Source organism: Alligator sinensis, unplaced genomic scaffold (assembly GCF_000455745.1).
Source record: "Alligator sinensis unplaced genomic scaffold, ASM45574v1 scaffold550_1, whole genome shotgun sequence".
Lineage (NCBI taxonomy): Eukaryota > Metazoa > Chordata > Crocodylia > Alligatoridae > Alligator > Alligator sinensis.
In genome coordinates this window covers 2,029,327-2,049,744 of record NW_005841980.1, presented here as the reverse complement: position 1 = coordinate 2,049,744, position 20,418 = coordinate 2,029,327, and the positions used below count along the sequence as shown (strand labels likewise).

At 49.9% G+C, this 20,418-nt stretch overlaps 1 long non-coding RNA gene across 2 annotated transcripts in view; it reads left to right on the top strand.

Annotated features, from left to right (window-relative positions):
* LOC102367763 overlaps positions 1 to 20,418 on the top strand; it is a 128,899-nt gene that overhangs the window by 61,370 nt on the left and 47,111 nt on the right. For both annotated transcript variants that reach the window (XR_323510.2, XR_003093431.1), the window contains exon 2: positions 10,229 to 10,306. This is a non-coding gene — a long non-coding RNA (uncharacterized LOC102367763). The remainder of the gene's footprint in view (positions 1 to 10,228; positions 10,307 to 20,418) is intronic.

Here is a 20,418-nt window from a genome sequence, read left to right as displayed (position 1 = left end):
CCCTTTTTTTCCCCATTTAGCCACAAACCTGAAAAAATTCCATTTGGAGTCAATCTGGAGTGTTTATTCCCCCCTATTTTTTGCACTGAACCAAAGCATCCATCATTTTTCCTGCTCTCTTATGTATGTCTGTACAGTTGCTACCACAAAGAGGCCTGATCTCAAGTGTCACCTGTAAATCAAGAGCCTTCTCCAAAGAAACCATTCATAACGGCCTGAATTTCTTACCGTTCCTCCCTGCAGTGTCAGCACAGCTGAAATCTGGGGGTCTTGTTTTTATCGAGACTCGTTATGTCAGTAGAAAATGGGAGATTTGCACTGATTCCAGCCAGGAACGAGGCGGGGGGACTCAGACACGCAGAACATCTGGACTAGATTTGGATCTTGGCTATGGCTACGGCAGTATAATACCAGAACTACTCCATCGAAAACGCTTGAAGTCACCAAAGTTACCCCGTGTTTATACCAGCATAATGGAAACCAAAAAAGTTCAGTCGACTCAGATTAAACGTGAATTTTTTAAAGTGTTGGTCTGACCCAAACCTCTGCATTCTTGGGAGGCTTGTCCGTCTTGAGGAATAAGCCCTGCTGGAAATCTTGGGAAACTCTTCTCCCAACTAATTTTTCTGTTTTCATGTCACTTCTCGCTCTCCCCAAATTGCAATCCTGTTGGGCCCGTCTCGAGAGACTCCGCATGCTCCTGACATGAGATTGGTAGATTGTGACCTGCCGACACCGAGTGATGGATGGGTCTGCTTATCTGGCAATCGTCACATCACAACCCGGCTGCACAAACCACCTCCAGAGATGAAGTTTTCTTGCCTTTCCCCTTCCTCTCAAATAAGCCACTACTGATCCGGTACTTATTAAGGGTGAAAGGGGACAATTAATAGTGGGAGGTGCTCTCCCACTTACAAGCATTGAAAATTAGGGCTGGAAGGGACTTCAGGACGGCATCTATAACTTTCCCAATGGTTGATGTGTAAACTCCTTTGATCCTCTCTTTCCTCTCTTTTAAATTAAAATGACAGGTTCCTAAAACAGACATGTCTACAGGCCCAAATACAAGCTGCATCCCCCTGGGACCCCTCTTGTAAAGGTATTTTAACATTTTCACCTGCAGCGTCTCCTGTGCATAGCTCTCTTTCTACATCTAGGAATGGAGCTAATGAGATCCACCTGATCTGCCTGCTAAGGTGAGTCAGCAGACTAGCACACAGCGTCTCTCTACAAGGTCCTATAGTGATCTGTGCTGTAATCTATACTGGTTGCACATCTGACTAGAGAGGGAATGTATAGGGAAAGCTGTACTGGAAAGACAGACAGATGGGATCAATCTGAATCACAGGGCGGTTTGAAAAGGAAGCCAGGACGACTGGTTCTCTGAAGGAGGCTTTTGGGGTGTAAAGAAGCGATATCGCTGATAGAGTGGAGGCCTTTTCCAGCATCGGGCCAGTTTGAGGGCTGGTCCGCCGGGCGAAACACCAGTGCGCAGACCTCCTGCACGGTCTGTTGCATCCCAGCAGCGTTGAAAGCCATGCAGAATCACGTTCTAGTTTGCTCCATCCAAAATCCATGCCATGAGCTCTGCCCGGTGCATGAGTCATGACCAGGTTGTGGCAGCGGGCATATGAGCAAGTTGTCTTGGGGGTAAAAGGGGAGAGGGATTTACTGTGGCAGCTGCTTTGCAGGTGCATGCCCGATGCATGCTTTTGCTGCACGGTAGATGAAAGGTTAACAGTGGTGGGTTAACCCCCTTTCTCAGGCAAAGGAGGAATTGAACCCCTGTCCTGGCTAGGTGCTGTAAAGCCAGAATTGGGCAAAAGGAGGACCCCAGTAGCGTTCTTCCAGCCTTTTGTTCCCCTTGCTTTTCTTCTTCTAATCCTGGGGCCTGACTCCCCTTGGTGAGATGGTCACAGAGCAGTTTTAATCACACTTTTCAGCTCTGCTAATAGATGGGAGAAGGTCGGGAAGTGCTTCCCAGCATATTTCTTTCTAAACTGAAGCAAAGGAGAGGCGTGGGAGGATGGGCAGAGTGGGGTAGAAGCATCTGTCCAGACAGGAGAAGAGGAAACCGGGAAATCTGTGTAATGCTCATTAATCAAAGAAAGATCAAGGGGGGGAAAAAAAAAGAAAGTTCTCTATTAATGAACTAATTCATGCTGAAGAAAGCAGAACCGACCTGCCAGGAAAGCAGTGTTTTGCTGGATGTGTCATTCTCTGTAACTAGGGTATAAATAGGAGTAACAGGATGAAATTAAGCAAAGAAAAAAAACCCAGTTGAGCTGAATGTAAGTGGGGGGGTGGGGAAAGGTTTATCTGTACTCATTTTTTTGTACCATAAATATTGCAGTTAGCAGTGTGATGTTTCTTTTATTACTATAATTTTTTTATTTTTTTATTTTTTTGCACCTAAATAGTTACCCAGCACAACCCCTCAATATGGGCACGGTGACACCAGTATCAAGGTACATAACGCTTACGTGCCTTCGTCTTTTTATGTTTCTAGTTTAATGTGAGAAAAAGGTTGTATTGCCTTTACTATACTGGTATTATAAAAGTAGTACGTGCTTTGTACATAGACACCAAAAGAAGTCACGAAGCGTCTTCTGGACCCTTTCCATCTAGGGACCAGGGCCAGCACTGAAATGCCAACCTGAGCTGGCGCCTGAAATTTTCCAAACCTTTATGGGCTTTTTTCATGAAACTTCACATTTTAATGCAGGGGGAAAAAGGTAAGGAAAAAAAGCTCTGGCGTTTCTTTTGTGAAGACTTTCCCATTTTTCAGCCAGTGCCTGAGGGATGTTGCCCTGCTGAGTCCTGTGGAAAGGACTGGGTAACCCAAGAGGTCTTTCCTGGCAAAAATGGCAGGGTTAACCAATGAGCCTATTGTGACTGCAGTGATCTCTGGAAGAGCACTGGTTAATGGAGCTATTACTAGGAATTTCAATGTGAAAACAATCCCAATTTGCTGTGAAAAGGTAGTTTAAGACTGGCTTTCTTGCATGCAGACCAGCCTCTAGCTTCTTTACTATTCGTTCCATCCAGGAAGAGCGCGCACACCAGCTGCAGATGCTGCCTCAGCCTGACGAAGGGTAATTTATACCCGAAAGCTCGCAAAGAAGAATTTGTCCAACTATTTGAGTTGGTCTAATACAAGATATCAGATTTACCCAAAGAACCTCGTCTGCCTAGTTTAAGAGGTAAAACTTCTGGTCTCTATGGGCATGGTGACCCATGATTAGCTTCTGATTAGCATATGGCTCTGGTTTCCTTTCCAGGGCAACCCCTCTCCCCCAAAAAGCAGGGGCTATTCTACTTAGGCACAAGGAGGAAGAAGGGGGGGAATATAACAAAAAAACAAGAAAAGTTGCTAGCTAGAGAAGAGGGTCAGCAGCTGGGAATGGCCTGGTCTCTGCTGTGCTTATCCTGGGCATGCATCCCTCTTTCCAAGCAGAGCTAAGGCAGGTGCAGAAGCACTGTTGCTTGTGCTCCAGGAAGGGGAGAGCAGGGGAGACCTCTAAACATCTGGGGGACCTGCTCTCCCCTTGGTATATAGGCCAAAATCCAGGCCCTGGCACACAGCGGGTAAGATTTGGGAGGGAGGATTGTCTTGGCTCCTCTGCAGAAGGGCTGCATCGGTCTGTCCTGGGAGAGGGGGCAGGAGGGTCGATGTGCACAGCCTATGGATGCTCTGTGGCACGGAGCCTGCATTTTCTAGGGCTGCCGCCCAGCTGGGGCAGGGCATTGGGGCTAACGGATCTGCTGCCGTGTTGGGGACGTTTCCCATGTTTTCTCCTTGCGGGGGTTGCATGGGGCCTTTCAGCTGCAGGAGTGGTTTCACAGCATGGTTTCTCCCCTCCGCTAATCAGCAAAGCTGTAATTACTGGGATGCTTTCCTGGGACCTGAGTGCTTCCCAGCCGGGAGGAATCGTGAGGCCTGCTGCTGCTGCGTGGGTCCTCTGCGCGGGTGCGGGGGGAGTAGCTTGCTAGCCCCTTGGCAGAGTCCTCTCTGTGGGGAGGACGCATCGATTGTGACCCTCGGCTGCATGACAGCTCCTTCCCTCCCCTTCTCCCCCCGGCTCTTCCCAGGAGCTCTTAGCTGATCGCTCTATGTGAGTAATTGAAAATGACTCTCCATTTTATTATGGACTCGCTCCGATCGATACGAGGCTCTTTCCTTTGCACTTCGCCACTTCTTCCTGCGGCTGGAGCTTTTGCTGCCCAGCTCAGCATCCCCGTCGTGGAGAGGATGGTAATCTTTTCCCTTAGGAGAGACCCTGGCCTCCAGCAATGGCTCAAAGCCAAGATTTTCGGGGCAAGGGGCATCCACACCTTTTTGGGGAGGGCGTTGCTGAACGCGCACCCGGGTTCTCTGCGGTGGCTGCTAACTGAGGTTGCATTGCTAATTTGGCATCGCTTCTGGACCGTGCGCTATGGGCCCAGGGCACTGGGCTTGCTGCTCCTGTCTCCTCTTCTGGCTAAAGTCAGCCAGGAAACAGGCATGGGCTGAGCTGGACACACATGTCCTTTCTAGCGGAGAGTGCCTGGTAGCGTTGCAGGGATGTTGCAGCCTCAGTCCAGGGCACGGGAGAAGAGGGGCTTGCAAAATGAGGTGGTATCTTTTCTTGGAGAGAGACATTAGACAAGCTTTTGAACACAAAATGGCCTTCCTCAGGCTTGGCGAAGAAGCAGATCCAGCCTAAGCTGAATCCCCGGTAGAACAAATTACATTAATTTAACCCCACAAGCAAACACTTCAAATGGGAAGCAGGCAATAACTGGCAGATGAAGGAGAGGGAAATGGATTTCTCAGGGGAACGAAGCTATTCAGCTGCCTCAAAAGAGCGAGCAGAGAGTCGCCGTATTAGTTTAAAAAGCTGTTGCATCTCTCTCCAGACGCAGGCACCTGGAGGGCTCTCGCCACGAGAGGCTTTTTGGGGGCTTGCTTTCAAGCAGCGGGAGCGGGCGTTTGAGCTGTGGGTGGCCCGCGCTGGAGTTAGGCGGGGAATCGCTTTGTTAGGATTGCAAACCTTGCATCCCAGATGGGGGAAACCTTTGAGGATAATTTAAGGGCTTCTCTAAGGTTCCCTGGCTGATAGCCTGCAGCATGCACTTAAATGGATGTGCTTAGACGAGAACAAACCCTGGCGTGGAGACCCTTGAGAGGGACTTTGTTTTTGGGGGGTTTTTTTGTTTGGCTTATGCTGGTAAATTCAACTGAAACAAGCTCCCTTGATATAGGAGTGTCTCCGAGTTCAAGCACAGCAATTTAATATCTGATTTATGTTCAACCGGGCTTATAAACCAGTGTTGTTTCTCCTCCTTTCAGTTCCTTTACGTATAGGCACGTGCTCTCATCTGAGTGGAGAGAGCTTCCCCAGGCCCATTTCTGGCCTCGTTGAGGGGCTTTACCCCAAATCTTCTGTATCTATCTTGGGGGCTTAGGTGGCCCGCGTTCCTGTAGCATCCGACACCCCAGGTGTTAGCCACGTTGCACCAAGACATGGCTAATACCCAGGGTGTCGGATGTGCGTTTCTCTCTGGTTCTTAAAACCTTGGGATCTGTTGCGCGTGCTTTCTTTGCCCACATCTACTCCAAATCCATCCCGGGAGTATATGACTTCAGGAGCAAAGGGACGGGGGCAGGGGGAGATGGGGGGCTCTGTTACCCCTTTGGATACCCTCCGTTACCCCCTTGCTGCACTTCAGAGCCACTTTGGACTCTGTGCTCCCAGGGTGTTTGGGGACGAGGCATGGCTTTGACTGGGAAGGATGTCAGACAGATGGTTCCTGTGGGTGGCAAAGTGCCTTTTTATTAACTGGACTTCAGCACAGAGGGAAATCTCCAGGAGAAGGAGCTGACGCTGCCTCTGACGCGCTGTCCGCGCCGGCCCCTCTCAGCTGCTGCATTGCTGCTCAGCGTGAACGCGCATGCGGGAGCCGGCGATGACTGCGGCGCTGTCCTCTCCGTCCTGTTGAGGCTGGATCGGGGCTGCGTCTTAGCAAGGGCCATCTGCTTGGCTGAAAGACACCAATAAATGTGCCATTAACTTTCAGGAGACAGATAAATCAGAGGCTTTGTGGAGAACGCGCAAGCCCACACTCCACTGCCTTCCCGTCGGCTTGGGGATGTGCGTGTATCTGTATAGTGCTGTATAGACACAACCCTCCAGAGGACAGCAAATTTGCCCCAGGGCTGTGCTTGCTATGACACCCTTTCAAACATGCATTCATTTCTCCCTGCACCTGCTGTATGCATGTCGCCACGGCGGTTCTTGCTGGGACTGTCATGTAGTGCGTATGCACCCCAGCCAGCTTCAGACTCGCTACCGTACACGATAGAAGCTCATTTATCCTGCTTCCTGGGCAGGTATTGCTGTCTGCAGTAGGCACCGTGCTGCTGCAACTCCTCTGCTACCAGCACCCAAGGTAGCTGGCTGAAAATGAGCTTGGGTATCTGTGCTACACTGACGTTGCCTCTGTGACTGCAGTGTAGACATACTGTGAGGCTTATGTGCTGTCTGTGGGGATGTCTAGAGCAGCATGCCTTAGCATTTCTGGGCAGCTTCACTTAGCCATAACTGTAGCAGTGAAGTTGCAAAGACATGGGTTTTAGCAACTCGCGTCCCAGTATGTCCCAGTAGAGCTGGTGCGCACGTTGCTGGCAATGCTGGAGCCTTTTGCCATGCCAGGTAGATGAAACGCTGCATGCTACCATCGCAGCTTTGTTGGCTCTGCTGGGCGGTAGTCTTGGCTGTCCTCGCTGCTCCCCTCCCCTGTGCAGCCTTGCACCTCTGGGGTCTTCCTGGTGGACGGCAGTGCCCATGCTCCATTGGGGCTCGCAGCCCTGTGGAGAAGGGGGTTGCTTGCCTTGTGCATCCCTGGAGCAGGCAGATCTTTGCATGGTTTGGTAACCACAGGCACTCCAGCGAACCATTCTGCTTTAATAAGGTGCTGCGTATCTGTGGGCGAGGGTCAGCAGTGCTGCACGGATGGGGCTAGCCTGTTTGACACTGAAAAGCAACCAGGGAACAAGTTGGTACAAACACTCTCCCCCTCCACACCCGCAAGCATCAGACACTTCTGCCTGGAGGAATGGGTGTACCGCAGGCAGTAAAAAGATGCTGAGCAAAAGCCTGGGCAAGGCTGGGTTAAGTGTATTCTCAGATGAACCAGGAGTTTGGTATAAAACAGTAGCACCAGCGGCAGAGCTTGAGCGCTGCAGCCCCTGCCCCGCAACTGGATCCAGACTGCAAATCAATGAGCGTCCCGCCTCTCCCTGCCCCTTCCCTTAGTACAAACCCCCTTCCCTGCCTAATCGCTTTGCTGGCCAAAGCCATGCCTGTCTGCAGCACCGCGATGCTCCCAGGGTCCAGAGAGAGACACACACATGCTCATGTTTCTCTCCAATTACAGCTTTTATTTTTTAAATGCTAAGCATTTTGACCCCTCTGGCAAAGGACATGCGTCAGGGGAAGGAGTGTTGTAGTGGTCCAGCGGTCGTACAGAGGTTGGTAGCCAAGTCGCTAAAACGGAGCATTTCACGCTGCTCCTGTTATGTTTCCTTCAGGGCAAGAGGGGTTAAGAGCTGATTTATACAAAGAGAAAAGAAGAGAAGAAGAGGCGGACCAAGTCCAGACAAAAGACCAAGTCCTCAGGCTACAAGGCTGTTCGAAGCATTGCAGAAGCCGAGGACAGTGCAAAGGGGGCTATTGATCCCGTAGAGGGTTGACTGTCTAGCTGGTTAAATATTGCCATTAATAAAGACAGTCCTGCATGTTGTTAGTTAATAGGTGCGACGTTCCCTCAGTCTCCCTTGCGTGCATGCAGATCTCTATCGGTTAAAAAAAGTCAAATGGCTGGGGTTTTTTTAGGAGGGGGAGCATATGTGAGCCGACTGGGTGCAAGGTATGTGCTTAGAGGGTGGCGTGAACTAGCTGCGTCGCACCGTGTCGTGGAATCGATGAGCGTTGTCCTTTCGGGCGTCCGCTGTTCCTGACGAACCTTGACTTCCCCACGCTTGCAAAACGGTCAAAATGATGTGACTCTGTTGGATTTCCTCCTAGCGGTAGTTTGTAAACCATCCTTTCTTGACCCTGCCTTTGACTAGCTCTTGGTCTGGGTGTGTGATTGGCCACCCAAGTCACCTGGTATCTGTGTGTTTGAGCCCTGACTGGATGTCTGCGCCGTGTAGAAACGGGGCGGGAGGGGGAGAGAAATCGGAGAGCTTTCAAAATGGCTGCCAAAGCACATCTGGCGCACAACTGCGGAGCACAACGGGAGCGCTTGTGAGATCCTTGGTGCCCGTGAATGTCACCGAGCGTGAAACCTCCCCGTTCTTCCCGGTCTGTCTGCAGATGCATGCTTGCCAGTATTTCTTTCTTTCGCTTGCGGCTCTTGGCATCGCCCTTTCAACCCAGCGTAGGCTCGCAATGCAGATGCTGGGTGCTCCCTTCCATAAACCATCACTGCGGTAATGGACTCATTAATAATTGTCACCCTGACCACCTCCAGGGAAATCCGTACGCTCTCAGTTAACATATCTGCGGCTACTTTTGCCAAATGGGAATCTATTATGTTCTCACCTCATCCATAGGAATGAGTCCCTTGATGGAGGCACTTTGCCGTACCACAATATCCAGAGATTGCTGAATATTCATTATATTTGACTTCTGCAAGTGCCTCTCCAGCATATGGTCATGGAGCCAGAATGCTTTATTAGAGCAATGCCTTTTTCTTTCCCAATGAAGACGATGCGGTTTTTACTGCCTGCTCAGTTCGTTGCTGCTCTGGGCTCCTTCCCTATTGTGCGCAAGCCTTTTTTTTTTTTTTCCTTTAAAGGGGAACAGAAGAAAGAGGGGGAGGAAAAAATCCCAATTAGCTCCAGTGCTTCAACTCGGTGAATGTAAGATTTACTGTCCTGCTAGTCTGCTTGGAAGATTGATGAGGGAGTCCAGCCTCTGAACTTTGTTTCAAAGAGGAGGTTATTATAATAAATATAAAGCAGGCAACTATGTTTCCTGGTGCAGGGAAAGGCAGGCGCTCCATTTGCATCTTTTTCATAGGGAGAGGAAGGCATCGTTCCTCGGAGACCTTATGCAAGCCTGCCTTCAAAATGGCGGCGGGCAGGGGCGCTCGCTATCAGTGTTAAAATGATGTATGGTTTTTTGTTTGATTGCTTGTTCTGCAATTAAAAATAATCCTGTGGTCGCTCTGCTGTGTGTGTGCCAGCACCCTGGCTTAGGGGCCTAAACCCAGGTTCGGAGCACACTATGGGTCCCAAATGTGTGGCGCTAGTTCCAGCCTCGTGCACTGTGAACGCTTCGTCTTGTGCGTCCCATCCTGGTGTGTTGGCTGCCCTTCATGTGTGCAGAGATACCCCATCTCCTCGATGGAGCAATGGGCTCAAGCTGCAGCAAGGGAAGTTGAGGTTGGATATTAGGAACAACTTTCTCCCTAGGAGGGTGGTGAAGAACTGGGACAGGTTACCCAGAGAGGTAGTGCAGTCTCCATCCTGGGAGGTGTTTAAGACCCGGGTGGACAAAGCCTTGTCTGGGATGATGCAGTTGGGGCTGGTCCTGCTTGGAGCAGGGGGTTGCACTAGATGAGACCTCCTGAAGTCTTTCCATACCTCAATTTCTAGATGCTACCTCTCGTGCTTGCTCTGACCGTTGCACGTGCCACCATAGTGTGCATGTTTCCTTGGGCACTTAGCTCTCCTTGCTTCCACGCAGATATCTCTGGAGACAAGGTTCTTTGGGTAAATGTGGTATCTTTTATTAGACCAACTAAATAGTTGGAAATTACCCAAGAACCTTGTCGGCCCTTGTCCTTAGACCCACACGCCTACAACCAACACCCCCAGTATCTCTGGAGTGCATTTGTGCATTAGTGAGGGTGGGGAGGAGGGATGGGTAAGCACTTCTTAAAGATCAGCGGGGTGCAAAGGATGATAGTCTATCCTCTACAGAGGCAGCTTAGTGCCACGATTCAAGTTCTCCCTTCAGTCTTGCTGGGCCTCTAGACAGAGGGGAGGTGTGCCCCAAAAACAGAAGTAGAGAGGCAGCAGTAATTATTCCAATCAGAACTGTGCCTCTCTCCATGGGGTTAAATAAACACAATTAAACAGATGTCCAAATAGCTGTGGTGGTGTTTTTTAAAAGCCCACGTGAACTCGCAAAACCCCGCTTCCAGCAAATGTTTTTAATACCCAGCATTGTTGCAGGATCGCAAGAATGTAAAATCAGCATGGAAGGAAGCGGCGTCTTCTGGGAGCCATTTGGACGGAAGAAGCTGTATGGAGGTAGGCAATTTATTTTTAAGATTAGCAAATTAGCTGCCCAAAATGCAAGTTCGGTCGTCTTGATACCGTTTGCAAACGCCACTCCAGTTTGTCTGCGCTGGAAATTTTCTTGGGGAGAGGGGTCAGGTTCACTGAATTGGAGCTTGTGTTGTCCTCCTCTTAATAGCTCCAGGGATAGATCACACTCGTTGCGTGTGTGTGTGAAGCACTTCTGTTGGAGTTGTTCCACTTGGCATGAAACACGTCTGTATCTATGGGTGCTGCAAGAAGGGGAGGGGGTTCTGTTGCTTGGTATTTGGTAGATGGGAGCGTACCCCTTCCTAGAGTACCCTACAGCTTGGAGGCTTGAGCATCTTTGGAGAAGGGAGATGCAGGTTCCAATTTCCTTGGGCCCAAGGAGGACTCGAATCCAGATTTGGTATCACATGTTCAAGCAACTTAACACTGATAAGTGCAGTTAAAACATGAGCAGGCACGTATGAAAGCAGTTTAGCATCTGCTAAATGCCTTGCAAAGCAAGGCCAGGGTTGTCTTTTAACAGGTACTAACTTTAATAGATCACTCCCTTCCCATGTTCTGCAACAGTTGCTTGAAATGCCACCCTAGGTCTTTCACCTCTTGGGAAAGTGCTTTAACCCCTGAGCTACAGGGTAAAAGGGAATAGTGGTATGACCTTATGGGATCACATGTATTTTTTTTTGTACCTCTCTGCCTCACGTGAGTAGGTTCAGCTATATCGTCTATTCTGTATTGTCCGCTGTTGTGTGAATTGATGTCTCGTGGATCCTTTCTGCACACTCGTACGCACCCGAAGCTTTCCCTGTAACATTTGCTTAGACTCTGAAAACTTTCATCTTACGCAGCCGCAAAGGCGCGATGGCACTGATCAAAGCCTTTTTTTACCAAGCTGTCGGATAATTAGATTTGGCATTTTGCTCTCTCTAGTTCTGAAGCTGGTATTTTCTTCCCTCCTTTCTCAATGATGATTTAGAGCAGCAACAAACACAGAAACAAGGCAGTGGAAATGTTTAATGTCTTGGCAACTCTGCTGAGTTCCCATCAAGCAAGGTGTCATGCATGAGCAGAGATGCAATCCTGGCAGGCGGGCGGGCGGGGGAAAGCCCAGGCAGGATGGTGATCTCCACATAGGGATATGAGGTGGTGAACAAATCAGGCTAGCCGCTCTGTTGGCATAAGTCAGTGAACTTGGTCGAAGTTGCCTCTAGCACTGCTTTGGTTTACACCCGCTCAGGATGCAGCCCAATAAGCATCATTTTCAAACACTCGACGCTATTCAGAGATCAAACACGGCACACTTCAGTCTCCTGTATTTTACTGTCTCTTCTCTATGGCGTCAGAGCGGTCCATACACACATCCTTAGGCAGCAGGACCCGTGGTTGGAAAAGCAAACCAAGTCCTTGTGGTTTCTTGTATCCTTCCCAGCACTGCAACCTGCGGTAGCCGAACTCAACTGGCAAGGGCCAGGCACAGATTGTCATATGGCACCCGTCGCATGATGACTAACAGCAATTAATTGTTTTTAAAACCCCCCCCTCACTTTGTCTGAAATGTTTTGCTTTGCTTTGTTGCATGCGAGCAGATTCCCACGGTCTGACGGTAGCGCCCAACGCCCATGGTCATGTCCCCGCACAGCTGCGGCCTGTCCAAAATACGCAGCTTTGTTTGCTTCTGTGACTATTTTTTTACAGATGGCTGCTGGAGGGCTGCACGGTTTTATTCGGTTCAGATTTAATCCTGAAGCGATTCTGTGGAGATGAATGATTGTGGAAACTCCTGTCTTGTCCTGCCTTCGTTCACAGTTGAAATGAGGTGGAGGAGGCTCAGGCTAGGGAAGCTCTGGGAGGACAGAACAAGAATGCCACGCGCGGTGGTCCAGGGATGTGTTTGGTCTGAGACAAAAAAGAAATGCCAAACTCTAAAACTCTTGGTTCAGAGATGATACCTTTTATTAGACCAACTAAGAAATCGCAAACTAATTATCTTTCTTTGCAAGCTCTCGGGGTGGTTGGCTCTTTTAAGTGCCGGAGAGGTCTGCAACTGGAAGAGCAGGGGCTGTTGCAAGTCAGACGGGAGGTACACAGCCGGTTTGTGTGGTCCCGACCTTGCTTGGATATACTAGCCTCTCTTTAGGACTGATGCTAAGATCCTCGCTCGCTCTCGCGCCCAGCCAAAATCTCCTTCTTCACTTCCAGTTTATCCCCATCCTCGCCACCTCTGCTTTCCCCAGTGGGATGATACAGGATATTCTTGGTGCTCTGGATATTGTGCCTTGTAGTTGCATGTGAGGGTTTGAAGGGGGGATTTTGGGGACCCCTTGGGTCAGCGGTTGCCTGGGAGGCCCCTTGCAGCCCTGCCTTGCTGTGCGTCTGGATCAGCCATGCTAGGATAACAGCCTGTTACTGCTGCTGGTGAATGGAGCTGTTCCCCTAGTTCAAGAGCTTCGGCACTGTGTTTTGGCAAGGTTTGAACTGGGATGACTTGTGGAGGAGTTGGACCCGTTTCTCACCCGGCCCTGGGCTTCCCAAGCAGTGAATCCAGGCCTCCCGCACTACATAGCCCTCCCCGCCGGGCCAGGCCTGTAATTCTGTGATTGGCATATCGCTAATAGGGGATTAGGGCTTCAAATGCGAATAGGCAGCAGGAGCAGATGAGCTCTTAATGACAAAGAGCCTCTTTTCATGCAAATGTCCTTAGCAATAAGGAAGGAGGAGAGAGCCTCTCTGCCAGCTCCTGCCCCTGGCAAGTGCGGGGAAGTGGCAGCAAATTGTTTCTAGATAAAATAGGGGTTTTCCCCCTCAACCATGCATTGTCTTCCCTTTAAAGGAGACAACAGGAGCTTTCCCTAGGATCCTATTCATGGGAGGGAAAGTCAAAGGAACTGGATAAAACTGAGGGGCCTCTTGATAACCTCCCCTGGCTTTCCTGAAGCAGTGGTCGGCTTGTTGACTCCTTTCCTGCGAGCGGAGCAGGACTGTGGAAAGTGCAGTGTGAACCTGCCCAAATCCATAACCGTAATGGCAGAACTGGGGGCAGGAGAATTGGATTAAAAGGCAGCTTTCATTGCAAGGGAGTCAGAATAGCACCCCCGCCTTCCAACAGTAGTAGTAATAATGGCATTGCTGCTGTTGCTTTTAAAGATGACCAAAAAAAAAAATTAAATAAATTAAATAAAATAAATAAAAAAGCAAATGAGCTGCAGAGCATAGGAGCGAAGCCGCCCTCGATGATGCCAGTGCTGCTGACAGATACTTTACAGCCCCGTGCGACTGGCTTGCACTGGCGCTCGGGGAGCCCTGGGTGTTAAGCACGCGTGAGGTGGCATCTAGGGCATGTCATGTCTTGAGTGGGAAGGTCTGTGGCAGAAGAGAAATGAAAGCTGTCGGGAAGCAGATTGGTTTCGAAGCCAAGCGCGTGGTGTCGCTCGTGGAGCTGGTCCTGCCTTCGCCACTTCTTTCTGGCTGGGTGTAACTGGGCTTCTGAGCGTTGGCTGAACCCCAGGCCAGCACTGAAGCATTGGGCCAAATCCCTGTATGTGCAAAAGGGAGGAAAACAACATCCCATCCAGTCCTGGGCTCCACTACTGGCTTCTCTGCCTCCATCCATCCCCAGCCGGGAGCCTTTGACACAGGTAGTTACTCCTACTGTTGCAATGCAGCCCTGGATTTAGGAAGGCAGGAGGATTCTTCTCTGAAGGGTTATCTGTGCTCTGTCTACAACCGTGTTTGGGGCAAGGCAAGGAGAGGAGCACAGCATCATTTCCACAACCTCAGCTGGAGTCCAGGAGCTCGGCCCTCCCTCCCAAGCAAAGGACCTCCATTTACTTTGCAGAGCGCATCCCCAGCTGCTAAACTATTGGCTTGGCTTTTCTTCACGCGCCTTGCAATACAGCCCGCAGGCTCCATTGCAAAAAAATATTGGCACCGTTGTTGCACAGAAACCTTCATCCAGCTTGGCAACGGCTCCAAAATAAACCTCAGCCATTCAGTTGACGGAGAAAAACAAGAGTTTGCACAGCAGCGGCAGACGATAATCTGGTCAGGTGTTCCGCGCAAGCCGAGTGTTTTGATCAAAATCAGGTTTGGGGTGGGGAGAAGGAGGGGCGGATGTTTTCAGGGCTGCAGCGGCTGATTCGGAGAGAACAGACATTCCTGTTCAGAAGGCAAATTGTCATGAATCCCAAATTGCTGGTGAATGGTAATTTTTCTGCGGTACGGCTACAATGCCTCCCGGTACCGCCGGCTTTGGAGACGCTGAAAGCGCGCTGGCCAGGCTGGGCGTGCTCGCTTACTGCAGGACTCTGGCACGAGGCAAGGTCTCAGCCCGGTTGTCCTGAAGGCAGTACCGCTACATAAGTCTTAACTACTACTACTACGGATAAACCTTCCACGCTGGCCTTCTCTTCATGGGGTGATTTTCACCCTAGGAAAACTTTTAACGAGCAGCTCAGAGTTTTTGGTTGGTGTGCTTGAAATGCTGCCAGTAGACAGATCAGAGCTTCAGTAAAATGCACAGGCTGAGAGCTTCAATGCCGCTGGTTCCCAGGGGTATCCAAATCCCCTAGGCACCTTTGACAATCTCAGCCTTCATTATTGTCAGTAAACACTCGGCAACTGGGAGCCGGTGAGTGCGACTAGGAGGAGCTGGCGCTGATCCAAGGCATTTATATGCTGCCTTAGTGCTGTAGTAACTAAATACTTCCAGATCTGTAATATCTCACTTGGTTTTATCTCGCAGAGCGGTGAAGAAACGTGGCCCAAGGTCAGGCAGGACTTCTGTGGCTGCTTCAATTTGAAACCACCTCTCTTGAGTTCCCCAACCCTGCCTTCCACTCTGGATAGGATAGGAACAGGCAGCGCACTTGTGTCAGAGCAACCTGTGCATGCATTTGTCCCAGAGCAGGTGTATCCCGAGTTTGACATGCACACATCGCCCTTTTAATCGAGGCTTAGCGAGCCGCTGAATGCAGGGTGGCTTCTCCGCCATCGCTTCAACGATGCAGTCGACGGATAATCATTCAGATGCGTTTATCCTGGGATAAACACGTGATGCTTCTTATTCCATAACCCTTTTTAGGATTTATCCCAGGCCAACAGATGCGGAGATCTGCAAGATTGCACTTCAGCCTCGTATAAACTGGTCTATCTCGGGACAAACGTGTCTGTTTGTAGCCTCCGTCACTTAGCCTGGAGGGTGCTATGTCCCTCCGAGTGCGGGTGGCCAACACCCAGCATTTCCCCATCGCAGGAAATGCTGATGCTTGCTTTCTCTCCCAACCTGTGTGAAAACAAAGGTTCTTTATCTTTCCTGATGCACAGTTTCACCTTGGGAACATTTGACCCCTTTTGGAGTAAAACATGCCCCCACCCGAAGAGCTAGCACCAGTTGCACATCCTCCGAGTCCCAGTCAAGATTAAAGCCAGTCGAATTGTGAAACGTCAATGATCTTTCCCTCTTCCCCCCAAGACTTTCAGGGGGGAAGGAAAAAAGTCATGAAAATTTCCACTTCTACCCCCAAACCCAGGAAGCTTGCTTGCAGGAGATGGGTGTTTGTTTTTTAAAATGCTGATGCTATCCTCCTGTTCTTCAAGCCAGCTCCGGTTAAGATCTACTCTGCGGACATAAATGGCCCAGAGGCTTAGTGGCAAATTTTGGTCCTCAACTTCGATAATGCAGGGTCAGGTTCTGCCTAATGAAACGCTCACAACAGTTTCCATGTCAGCAAAGCGCACAAATGCGACACCTAAAGCAGAAGCGGAGGATTTTCTCGTTCATGTTTCCCTCCCACCTTTGAAGCCCCAGCTCTCTTGGGAGTTGCAGCCTAATGATTTGGGCATCTGTATGGCCCTGTGACTTTTTTTTTGCTTCTGCATGTACATATTCTTTCCCGGCAGCTGCTTGTGGTGGTCTCCTTTTCAAGCTTCGGGAAAATCCTCTGCGGTCCCGGGGGAATCCTTGTTTTACTCCGTTGTGTAAAATCCCTGCCTCGGCGATGATCCAGCAGCACAGGCTGTGTAGGAGGATTTCTGTCGTCAACTTTACAAACTCCGCTAGAAAGGAAGAGAAGAGAGATGGCGGAGACTGCTCCGCCATGAGAGGAGAGGACAGCTGAGCTGTGTTATACAAACCCCTCACCTGACCTCACATAAGGAACAAAGGCCCCGATTCACAAAGGCATTCTGGTGCCCAATTTCCCATCGAAAACCACAGGAAATTCTGTAGCTAACTACCGTTGTGAATCTGGCACTTCAGTGCTCTGTGCCTCAGTTTTCCCACCTGTAAAATGGACGTCAAGATGGTACAAGGCACCAGAATGCCTTTGTGAATCTGGCTGCTTTGTATTCACGGGATTCATCACTTGTGCTTTTTGTGTCGCTCTCTCTGGATGTCTTCCCCCACCCCGGTTGTCCATTTAAGTTCCTCATGATCTTATGGCCTGGATGCAGAAGCCATTTGTTTGCGAGGGGCTTGGCAGGTGGAAAGCTGAGGGTGGCTTTTTGGAAGGGCCAGTTTAATACCGCTGTTTTGCTGCTTGGATTTACAGGCTGATCTGGTTAATCTCATAACTGACGGTTTCTGGGGCTGGGTCGAAGGGGTCATTTGCCAGCAAAGGACAGGTTGATTCTTAGGGCACAGAGAGATTTTTGTCCAGGCACTTGTTATCGTGATGGGAAGCCCGATGCCTCCTTTTCAGCTACCCAGGGGTAATAACCATCCAGGAGTCTGCAGCTGGGATGTTATCCTTCCTGCAGCCAGACAAATAATTAGCTGCTCTGAATGCATCAATTAAAAAACCCCCAAAACAAGGTTCCCGCCTCTGGTGTGCAGCCTTCTTGCTTTCATTTCTGCACCATCTGTTAGGCGTTGTTCTACCAAGTGTCCGCGTGGCTTCACATGTACCATCCTCCCTCTGGGGCAGCAAAGTTGCATGTTCAAATCCCAGGAGGATGTAAGCAGTGGTTGCAACTGCTGTGCAGCTACAGCCGCCGTTTGCTCATCGTGTGGCTGCAGTGAGGTCTCTGGTGTGTCCTCAAGGGGATGGTAAAGGTCCTGGGGGTTTTGTTTGAGGAGAAGAGTTGGTACCAAGGGGGTAAATTGACTCTTCTGGCCTGTTTGCAAGTGGAAATGAACACCCTGAATCCCACCGAGCGACAACTTAGGATGGTCCCGTAGATCTACATCGGTGGTGGGCTGTGGCCGTGTACATGATGGCTGGCCCCATGTGCTTACACAGCCACTGCAAGGCGCAGGATGCTTCATAAAGATCCCCGATTCTGTGAAAGGCTTTGTATACCGCCACGTTTGACACGAACTCTTCTGCCTACAGCGCAGTTTTCCCAGGCGAGGTGAAGGGGATAGCCAATGTTCAGTGCTGAAGCATATAGGACCCCGTGCTGCCTTCCGAAGAAAACACCGTCGAATTCAGTACAAACCATTCAACTTTCAACAGGTTTTTTGTAATGTCCTAAAACATCTCTTGCAGCTTTCCTCTGCAAGTCTTAGGGTGCTTTGTGGGAGGATCGTACTCAGATTAAAAATGAAGGTTTTTGAACTCATTTCTGTCTCTTCCTAGTCCATTCCTATTGGGTTCAGGGTTACGGTCGGTAGGATTTTTCCATCGGTTAGAGGCTTCACGCAAGCTAGGATCGGGCCTTTTAAAGCTGCACATCCGTATCAAATTCTATTTTAAATATTCATATTGAAGCTGATCTCGAGGAGGTCTGTTTTGGTGGGAAATGCTTTTTGTGTGTGCCGTGCTTCTTGCCCTGTGGCTCTCTCCTTCCCCAGCTCTCCTCCAGTCTCACAGCAGAAAACCAGCCTTAACTTCATTTGGATGGGCAAAGGGGAGTGATGACCTCTCTGCCTAGAGCCGCTCACGTTCACAGAGGGCTCTGGAGCAGGAATAAGGATACCCTGTCTGCGGGGTATCCCAAGCTCATATCTAACTTTTCCTGATATCTAGCTTGGATTTTCCTTTCCCTTGCCTGGAGCGCGGTCTTGGAGATGGTGATACGGAGACACTCCAGTAGCTTCTCTGCGGTTATTGATTGCAGTGACCAAAATGCTGCTTCTGGTAGGTGATTTTCCTAATTTTCAGAGCAACCACCCATTTCCTAGAAGTGGTCTAAACCCACCAGCCATTGCCAAAGTCCCCCAGAGGTTTGTTTCTGGCGACGGAGGATGAAAAAAAAATAACTCCCAACCACTCTTACCTGTTTTGTCCTTTGCTCTTGAGACCCAGACCTGAATGCAAGGTGAACGATGGGGAGGAACGGGGAAATGCTGAGGTCAAGAAGATTTGAACTTGAACTCAAACCTTTGTCCCCAGGCCTCTCCAACAGGATGTCTTCAATGATAACTGAAACACTTGGTTGCAAACAGCAGAGTCTTTGGACCCCAAACGCGTGGATATGGTCATATCCTGGGACAGTGCTGGTGGTTCAGGTCTGGGGTTAAGAAGTGCACGCCTACCCGGACATGTCAGCAGCCCTAGTGACTTGCCAAGACAGGACTTGGCCTGACTCTCCCAGCTGACATCTCTCCAGTCAGGTCTTCTTAGGGTATCTTTCTGCAGCATGCTGAAGGTTTGGTCGTGGCATGGCTAGCTGTAATTTAGCTGGCTCACTTCCCAACTGCAGTGACAATGCAGTGGCACCGATTTGAGCAAGCGGCAGCTATCCGAGTTAGCCCCTTGGGTCCTCCTGAATCCTGTGCCCCCTCGCTTCTCCAGGACTGGCCCTGGAGCTAGTGAGGTTATGGCTAGCTTGGGCATATCTCTATGCGCTGCAGCCATGCCTTCAGATTAAATGTAGCTGAACTCCCCAATGCATTGTGCAGTTTTGTAGCTGTACAACTCAGGCTGACTTTACTGGACAACTGCTTGGCTGAAATCCAGAGCAGCGCTTTCATAACCAAGGAGGGCCATTTGTGGCCTCTATTGCTCTTCTGGGATTCTTTATTGCTGAAGAAACTAAAGGAAAAACAAGGAGTGAAATACTGGCCCCTTCAAAGCTAATGGCAAAGCTCCCATTAACTCCATTGCAGCCAGGATCTTCCCTCAGACTGCTGCATACAAGGTCCTTTCGCTCTTCTTGCTGCGACTTCTTCAGCTGCATTCATAAGCGTTCGCTCAGATAACTTCACTTGTGAGGTCATACGTGTTTTTGCTGTGGAAATGACTGATGTCAGAGGGGGACGCTTATGACCTCGGCAGGGGCAGCATTAAAAGCCGGCGTGCTCATAAGAAACCAACTTCTCTACTTTCACACGCTGAAAAAGAACAAGGGAAACGGAGGAGAGAGGATGTGACAATATCTGCCAAATTGCTTCCAAACAGAACGTTTTGCAAAGGTCTCCGGGAGACGCCAGCTGCTAGGAGCTCAGGAAAGAGGAAAAGCAGAAGGCCGTTTTCACGAGGATCTCGAGAAACAATTTGCAATAAAACAGACTTCATGTGAAGCGCCTGGGACGCACCGTCAGCAGGCTCCCGTCTTCACTCCCATGCCCCTTTGCAAAACTAAATTACAGCCCGCTGATGCTGAGTTTCTTTCGCAAAAGCTTGGCTAGATGGGAAAGCTCTGCATCTAACATCTCTTGAGTTTGGTCTTCCTCGTTCTTGTTGCGTTGCTGTGTAAATGGTCAGCACCATCCACAAGGCTCTCCGGACGTGAGCTGGGTTTGTATTCAGGGATTATCTGAGGCCCGAGGCATGAAAGGGAGTGGAGAGCATGCTTTAGACATAAGACGGTCCAAGACGGTGGTGGTGGAAGTGATACCAAATTGTAGAAAGGTCTCAGCCTATTTGTTCATCTTCATCACAACCGCCTTCTGCCTGGACTCGTGCAGTCTCCCTCCCTGGGGTCGTCTTGATAACAACTTCATCCTTTCTTCCCGTCTGTCCCATGGTGCTAGGTGCTGTACAAAGAGAGCACAAAGACAGTCTTTGCCCCGGTGCACTTACAACCTCTAAATGAATGTCTGAATCTGCCGCTGATTTGGTGGACTTAGCCCTGGTTTAGGTGGTTGATTATTGGGAGCTGAACAGGGGAATCGGACAGGAGCAAACAGAATTCGTCATTAATTATTATTTATT